This window comes from Argentina silus (assembly GCF_951799395.1).
Source record: "Argentina silus genome assembly, chromosome: 12".
Lineage (NCBI taxonomy): Eukaryota > Metazoa > Chordata > Actinopteri > Argentiniformes > Argentinidae > Argentina > Argentina silus.
Genome location: NC_139666.1, coordinates 13,566,302 through 13,574,350, shown reverse-complemented (window position 1 = coordinate 13,574,350; position 8,049 = coordinate 13,566,302). Strand labels below are relative to the sequence as shown.

At 41.9% G+C, this 8,049-nt stretch overlaps 1 protein-coding gene across 1 annotated transcript in view; it reads left to right on the top strand.

Annotated features, from left to right (window-relative positions):
* The first annotated feature begins 717 nt into the window (after positions 1-717).
* Positions 718-8,049, top strand: part of gli2a (GLI family zinc finger 2a) — a 57,506-nt gene continuing 50,174 nt past the window's right edge. Inside the window, exon 1 of the mRNA XM_083681423.1 lies at positions 718-946. The gene's annotated coding sequence lies outside the window, so the exon portion shown is untranslated. The remainder of the gene's footprint in view (positions 947-8,049) is intronic.

The window sequence follows — 8,049 nt, the reverse complement described above, 5'->3', positions numbered from 1 at the left end:
AGTAGTTTTTAATCTAACGTTCATTTATAATTTCTAATTCGCCTTTTATTTGTACAGTATGACACCCATGTGCCATAGTCCAGACAGCTGCTCACAGAAATGATGAAAAGCAAAAGAAAGTTCACCAAAAATATGTTGACAAATTATCCAGATGCAATTATAAACCACAAGACAAGATCACAGAAAAAAAACAAAAAAATACAATACAAACAAAACACCAATGCACAAAAATGTAGTAACACGAGTGTTATGTATGTAGGCCTAGACGAAATAAAAAAAGTTAAAACAATAAAGATTAATTGTAATCCCTATGTGCTCCTCATGACAAGAATTGGCTGCCACAAACATTCCTAACTAAAGCCCATGAAATCGAACAATAATGAAACTTTATCTAACTTTTCTCCGAGTCTAACTGCTGGGTTCACTTAGCCCGTCCCATCTGGTGCAGCAAATGGCCCAACTCACCAGGGAGGTGGAGGGGAGTGAGAGGCGAGGGGGGAGAGGGGATCGGATTGAAAACAGATCAGCCTGAAGATCTCACCACCGCATGTCTAGAGCAACTGTCGTTTAAAATCTTGTCTAGTTTAAACTTTAGCCGCACTTACAAGAAAAAGCCATGTTATTTTGAATGAAAATGAGCGAAAGGGGTTGAAAACTTTACCGCTGCAAGATGATGGATTGTAAAAAGTTAGATGCAACCAACTGCGCTCCACTGAATTAGATGAATTATCGGAGGGATGCCGTGTCACGAACTTTGTGAAGACTTTCCAACAACTTTTCTTGAAGCGCAGTGAGTCCATGGATTTTCCTATCATATTCAAAGGGACATATCTGAGTGTTTTTTATTTAAAAGTACCATTTTAGTCATAGTTCTCGGACTCATAGCGAGTCAGTAATTCATCGGTCAAAGTGAATTGAAGAGCATCGGGTAAAACAAGCATTCAAGGTAAGAAAACTTTCTGTTCCGTTGATGACAAATACACAGATTTTGGACACATTTCACATTTCCAGTATTTAAGAACATGTTTAAAGGCTTCAGTAAAACACCTCTTGATGTAGAATGTAATACACAATCTGTATGTGTTTGACACAAATACTATCCTCCCTTTATCTTGCGTGTCAAGGACGGATGAGGCTTGGGGTAACTTCACATCTCATTTGCACTTTGAACTTATCTGACATAGGAATCCAAAAAATTCTGTCCTGCAACTTGATCCATATGTCAAGAGATGTGATCAGAAAGCTCGGCGCCAATCCTTTTACAGAATTCCAAGTGCCTCTGCTCAGTAAAGCCATTGTGATCATTCACCCCACTTTCTTATAAGATCCCTAAAGTTTCTGCTACTTTTATGCAAAATTAAGTTACGTGTTATGGCTACGGTTATAACTATATTATATGCACTGAAATTGATTTGTGCATATTTCTGCTGGAACTCAATACTGAAGGAATGTCATTGTAAGTTTAAACTTCTAGACTGAACATGAAGGTTTATGTTGGTGGCAATCACAACTTTGAGTGGATATACAGTGTATATCAGATTGGTAAAAATTGCACATTGCAACTTATTGTGGCTCTCACACTTATTAGTCCAAGTTAGTTTGTATGTTATTACACAAGTAAGGTAAGTTGATACCAGTGTTAGAGAGTAACTACAAGTTGATAGCTGTGTGATAGAATGTACTAGATGCTTGAAAGTGTTCTCAGTGTGTACACACTATTATAAGATCCCACTCATTAACCACTTCCACTCAGCAAATAAGGACTTAAACAATAATGCTTCAAGTGCCGAGCATGCAGTGGAACTAAAACCATCTCGCTGGGTCTGTCAGGTCAGTAGGAGTTGTGTACCTACTGTTGAAAGATTCAAAGTTTGCTGTTTGCACTCCAGGCTGAATAATCAACAAACACTTCACGCTTTTGTGCTGGATCCCAAACAGCTATATTTGCTATTGGCTTTTACCCCATCTTAAATGTCCTAATGATCCCTGAGCTCATGGCTGAACTGATGAGCCTAATTTTTGTTGGTTGTTTTGGTCTACATTCTAATCAGGAAAAGAAAGAAAAAACATGGTTTCTTTTTGTGTCTGTTTATTCATACAGTACATACAGAGAAAATGTTCATTGAATTCTTTTTTGTTTTTTACTATCTTATGAAAAAGGGTGACCTGATCAAAATATAATGTTATTCGATAGCCTATACTAAGTGAAATTGAAAACTGCAGGGTATTAAAAGAAAAAGAAAAGAAAAAATTACAAATCAGGATCTCTTTTAAAGAATAAAAGTATTATTACAACCTAAAAAGAGGGAAAAAATGAAAAGAAAAGTAAAAAGAGAAACGGACTCTCAGAAAAAAAAAAAAAACATTTGCAGTGTGTATTTCTGTGTGCGCGTGTATGAATGTGTATGCCTATGAGTGTGTTTTTAATTTAATGTGATGCCCAGTTGAGATCATTAGCATGAGAAAAAAAGTTTTAGTGCATTTGCCATTGTGTGGAATGAAGAGTCCCAGCAGTCAGGCCTGGGACGATTGAAAGGATGTAAAGAAATGATGGGCTATTCAGCTTATTCAGCCTGGGTTGGGGCTCCGGTCCCTGGGCCCTGAGACCCATGGTGGCGATGTTACTTTCATCTCCCGAGCCAGCCTCTGTGTGCCTGTTTTCACACGTCTCTCCCCCAGTCCCACTTTATTGATCTGGCTTTTTCTTCTCTGGAAGTCTGCGGAAAATTTAATGAACCGAATACTGGAAAGGGGGTGAGCTTTTTGAAAACAAATACCGATGAAGTCTAGCGTGTAGGCAGGACGAAGAGGAGGAGGAGAAGTCTGAATGACTCTGAGGAGGAGAACCCCCCCCCTCCCCCCTACTGAGAGAACTCAAAAGTTGAGAAAAGAACAGAGTCTTCTTCCCCCCTTCTCCCACCTCTCTGAACTAAGACACTATATATGTACCAATGAAGCCATTCAACTCTGCATGTCATTCTTAGATTGCAGTCCCTTAAAACTGTTCAGTGATCCACTAGGGGGGCTGGAGGAATTGCTAAGAATTTGGTTGATGTAAAAGAAATACAGCAGGTGAATCTCCCCAGTTAACATTTTTCCCAGAACTGCTCTCACACAATTATGTGTTTGTCCTGATTGGCAAAATACATTGTATACATACATGATTTTAAACCACTTTAAATACTACATAATATAATGGTGATGTAGATGTATATTTAAAATATTAAATAGGTAGTACCGTAGGATATTGCCATGGTATATAAATAATGTATTAGGTTTTATGCCGCAATGATTGGTGAAGACAAAGACTTTTAATAAAAAAAATACTTCTATTTCCATTATGGCTTTGAGTGAAAAGACCATAATCTCGGTCTCGTCAGAGACACGACTTTGTGCCTGCATTGGCCAATACTGTGTCTAGCAGGAGCCCAGGGTGGGGTGTGTGTGTGCGTGTGTGTGTGTGGGGGGGGGTAGCTGAAGTACACTCATGTCTAGAGCTGAATTGATGGGAATTTAATAGCCATTTAGGGAGCTGTAAAAGACAGCTATGTGTTGAGCTAGTCCGCCGTGGTCTCTAGCTACGAGCCTGTACTTGAGATTGGTGCAAAGTGGGGGGAGAGTGAAGTGATGGCAGCATACATTCATTTTCAGGGTCCTCATTGAGCCTCTCTGCTTTGGCTTGGACGGCAGGGGACAATCCCTGCTTTTTTTGTAGCTGTTGTCCCACACCCCTCAAGGCATCCGGCTCATTCTCTCTCAAGTGTCCAGGGGTTAAATAGGATCACATCATATCCGGTTTGGGAGAGGAGAGCGCAGCCTGCTCCTCATCCCCCTCTTCATCTCTCACAGGGCCAGCTATGAGTGAGTACTTAGACACTGACGTGGAAAGTGAAGTCACATTCAATCGAGCCTGTAACCTCTGTTGTTATCAAAGAAAACGGGGAAACCATATGTCTGAGTAAAAAGCATATGTCACTGTAAAAGGGGAGAGTACAATGTGCCTTTAACAAGCCATTTAAAGGGATGTATGGTAAAATCACTAACAACCTAATTCCACAGTGATTGACCTCATCAATCATTGGATGCAGTCCCCTCATCAAAAGCAATAACGTATAAGTATGAAGCAACTGGTTTCTCTGGAGGAAACAGTATTTCCATGTTGCTCTAAGTTCATGCAACAAGGCCTAATTATCCATTTCCTATCCATGCCTTTTCTCACAGAAACTCTCAGATCCTCTAGACAGAATGGTCTCGGATGGTCTCGGCCCCCTCCAGACACCCAAACGGCTCTCTAAGGGAGGAAGGATTGAAAGTCAAACAGATTAAATCATGTATACAATTTACACTGTGTTATATATGATGTGTCATCACCAGTATCTCAACACTATACACAGTTCCCAGACAGACTCCCCAAACAATGGCTTTTAACAGTGATTCACCAGGTCAGGGGAGGTTAGCAAGTTTGTGGAGGGTTGACGCACAATTTATTTCATTACCCAACCTAAAATAAACCATTTGGGTTGAGTTACAGAGTTCCACACTCTGGAGCAGACGTCTGAACGAGCTCACTTTGCTGTATCCAGTATATTGTACGATGTGTGAATGACTGGATTGTTGTGTTGTTTACTCCAGCCAGTCTTATTGCTGTAGGTCCTTTCACCAAGATGGAGCCTTAGACATGGACCGCTCCTCAACACAAGTGAGGGTTCAAGGAGGTTTCACTAACTTGCTCTGCAACAACGCCAAACCTGGAGAGGGCACTTATGAGGGGGGTGCCTTGATCCTGGTTCCTGCTGTTAATTGACTCCTGGTGGGGCTAGAGTAACAGGATGATCTGCTGTTACATCAGGGGAGTTCCTCAGCAGCTGGCTGTGAGAGTATCATTATTACAATCACTGTGTCTTCCTCGTTGCCAATGAACAAAGTTTCTGTGTTGTTCAGAGGACGACTGACATGGACTCCCAGACAATGGCGTATTGTCTCTAGTGTTTGCCGTCAGCCCTAATCTGATGCAGAGGCAGAGTCGGGGGCTATGCAGAGGCCACTGGCAGCACAGCGCATTCAACAGGAGGGGTGTGCGTGTTTGTGCTTCCAACACTGGGGTTTGTGGAGGGGGAGAAGCCTCAGTTGTAAGTTATGATTTATCTGGGGGCCCTCCCGTAGCTACAAAGTAGACTAGCCCATAGGGGCTGGGTGGTTGGGCTCTTCTTCTTACGTTCCATATGATGAGCAATATTAACTTCCAAATAGCACTGTCTCTCTGCCAGGCCACAGACTCCTCTCTGATAGACGAAAGCATGGAGTTTGGTAAAAGCCATGTGGTAATCTTTAAGCAAGCGGTCCGTCACCCCTCCTCCTCAGCACATGTCCGCTGCCATTGGCCTCTCTCTGAGCAAGGCTCTGGGCTCGGGCCAGGTTGAGGTTTGCTCATGATTTGTAATCATCTCATTACAGAGAGCAGAACGAGGCTCATATATATATATACAGTACATGCTGTCTTTGTCTTCTTTAACTTGTAAGAAGTATGGCTGTTCACACTGTGTCCTCAGAGTCGCATTAACAGGTGGTCATAGTATAAAAGAACACTCAAAAAAGAGGTGAGTGGCAAGACCATAGAGAATAGAATGGTTTCTGTTGTGTTCTATCTCCATGTGTAAGACCTGTACTCCTCAGACACTGAACTCCTCATGCTGAATATGGAGAAGTGGGGAAGTTGGGAACATACTTCACTTGGAGGGGTTGTAAAAAGAGATTTGGATCAGAAAGTCACCTGGTGTGAAACTGCACACTACTTCCAAGTCATATGTTTGTACTCGGTCGTCATCTCACCTCTAGGTGTACTTTGACAGCTGATGACCCCACACACACACAAGGACCCCGACAACAGGGGTCTCCCATTCTTGTCACCAAGGCCTGCTATCTGAGTCAAGAAGCAGCTGACACATTGCCCACATATGCCACACACTCACTGAGACACAGTCTGCTTGTATAATCACTTCTACTGGTATGATGAACGCTCATAGCAACAATGTGGAAGTAGCCAGTAACCATAGAGGGACTTAAGCATCAGATGCCAGCTTTGATTTTCACCAACTTTGATTCACAGGCATGCATACAGACATACAGTAAGCACACACATGCACGTACGCACGCACGCATGCACGCACCACCCACCACCGCCTAAGTGGTTGGTGAGGGTATTGACAGCTGAAACCGTTGAGAGTGAGTGCTAACAACACATTTAGGATAAATGACCCGGCCAAATGTTGTTGAGAGGAAGCCGACACTGCAATGTGGCACAAATGACAGCTGGGGGTTCTCCTTGTAGGGGAGACCTCCTAAGCAAATGTCCCCTTTAACTTACATGACAAAACAAATACCTCGGACACACAAACCCTGTGTAATTACATTGAGAATCATAAATAGCCACTTCTAACTGGGCTACATCAAGGCGACATGAAACCCAACAGCTAGGAATTCCACCCTGTGATTGTGTGTAGGCTGTGAGAGAGCTACACATCTGTTTTATATTGGTTGGGAGACAAAGAGATCAACCACAGGATATTGCATTTACTAGCAAGGAGTGGTGGGGTGGATTTAGGGGAGAACTCATCTACAGGACTTGCCTTGCTTTTTTAGATGTTCAGTCTTGGGATCAATGTAAGAACATGGGCCTTTGAGTGCCTCTCAGTTACTCATGACTCAAGACACAGGATAGTGATGAGTGCTCTCCATTTTTCCATAGTCTCTGGAGACTCCCTTTGTGAACATGTTTTGGCAATAACTTAGTGCTTTCATCTACTGGGTCACTGACCAGGACTGGGTCCATACATTAGATATCTGTGTGTCTGCATCAGGAGAATGACTAATGAGGGCTGCCAGTTCTCTCACCATATGTTTTACACAATGCCCTTTTTAGACCAGAACTTCAAAGGGGTTGTGTTTTTCAGAAGACAGTGATTCACCCATCTAGAATGTGCTCGTGTCTAAGTCCCAACTTGCCTTGTAGCTGCTACCAGAGAGGCATCTCTCTGTGTGCAATCAGCTTAATAAGGCCAACATGAAACAGGGCTTTTGTAAAGGCTAATATTTATATGCCCAGTCTGGTCACTCTTTAGTTGCCCCTACACTATTCTGCATATTAGTAATTGCTTTGTAGCTGCATGGTAATGGAGTTGAGTGGTTATAGCTTGTGATATGTACAATAACATGTTAACTTAATACATATTATGTTGTTACTAGGAGGTAAGTACAGCGTAACTACTCAGGTATTGGGGCAACTTCATGTAAAGTGTTACCAACAGTCTTTCCCGAGATCTGCTCAAGCTTTTCTAGAAGCATTGTCTTTAACCAGGACCAAATTATATTTGCCAACTTCAGGAGAACAATGGTCACTGCCTGAGACCAAACAGATCCCTTTCAAGTTAAACAGTGCCACATTAGACTCTAAAGAGTAAATGTCAGATAACAACAATGATAACAAAACAATCTCCCTCTCTTTCATGGCAAAGCATTTAATTGTTTTTTATTGTGTTTGTTTGTTCAGATTAGAGACAGACTTTGATAAACTGACTTCAAATATTATTTATTTTGGGCTGTAAAAAAGCATTGAGAGAATGTATACAGTATGATGCACATATAACTACTGTATTACACACATACAGTACCGAAAGTGTATGAGTTGAAACCACATTACTGTATGTTATATGGGTAAATTAGATACCTGCCAAACCACAGTGGGATTGAATTATTGCAATTGAATAAGTAGTTGGCTGAAGAACCCACTGTGTGAGGGCTGTGACCCCCCCACATGTGACCTCTGAGAGTACACTCAGAGCAGTTTGTCCAAATGATCAGTACTGTAATTACTCTGTGGGATGTAATAATGAGTGATGTTTGTGATGTCCTCAATACCCATCCAGAGTATAAAGAGGTCCAACATATAGGTAGAATAAGTAGATAGGAGAAGGGGGGGGGGCGGGGGCGGGGGAAATCAGGAATCTGATCAAATAAATATTTTTGCCCACGGACAAATATGTAGTATACAGT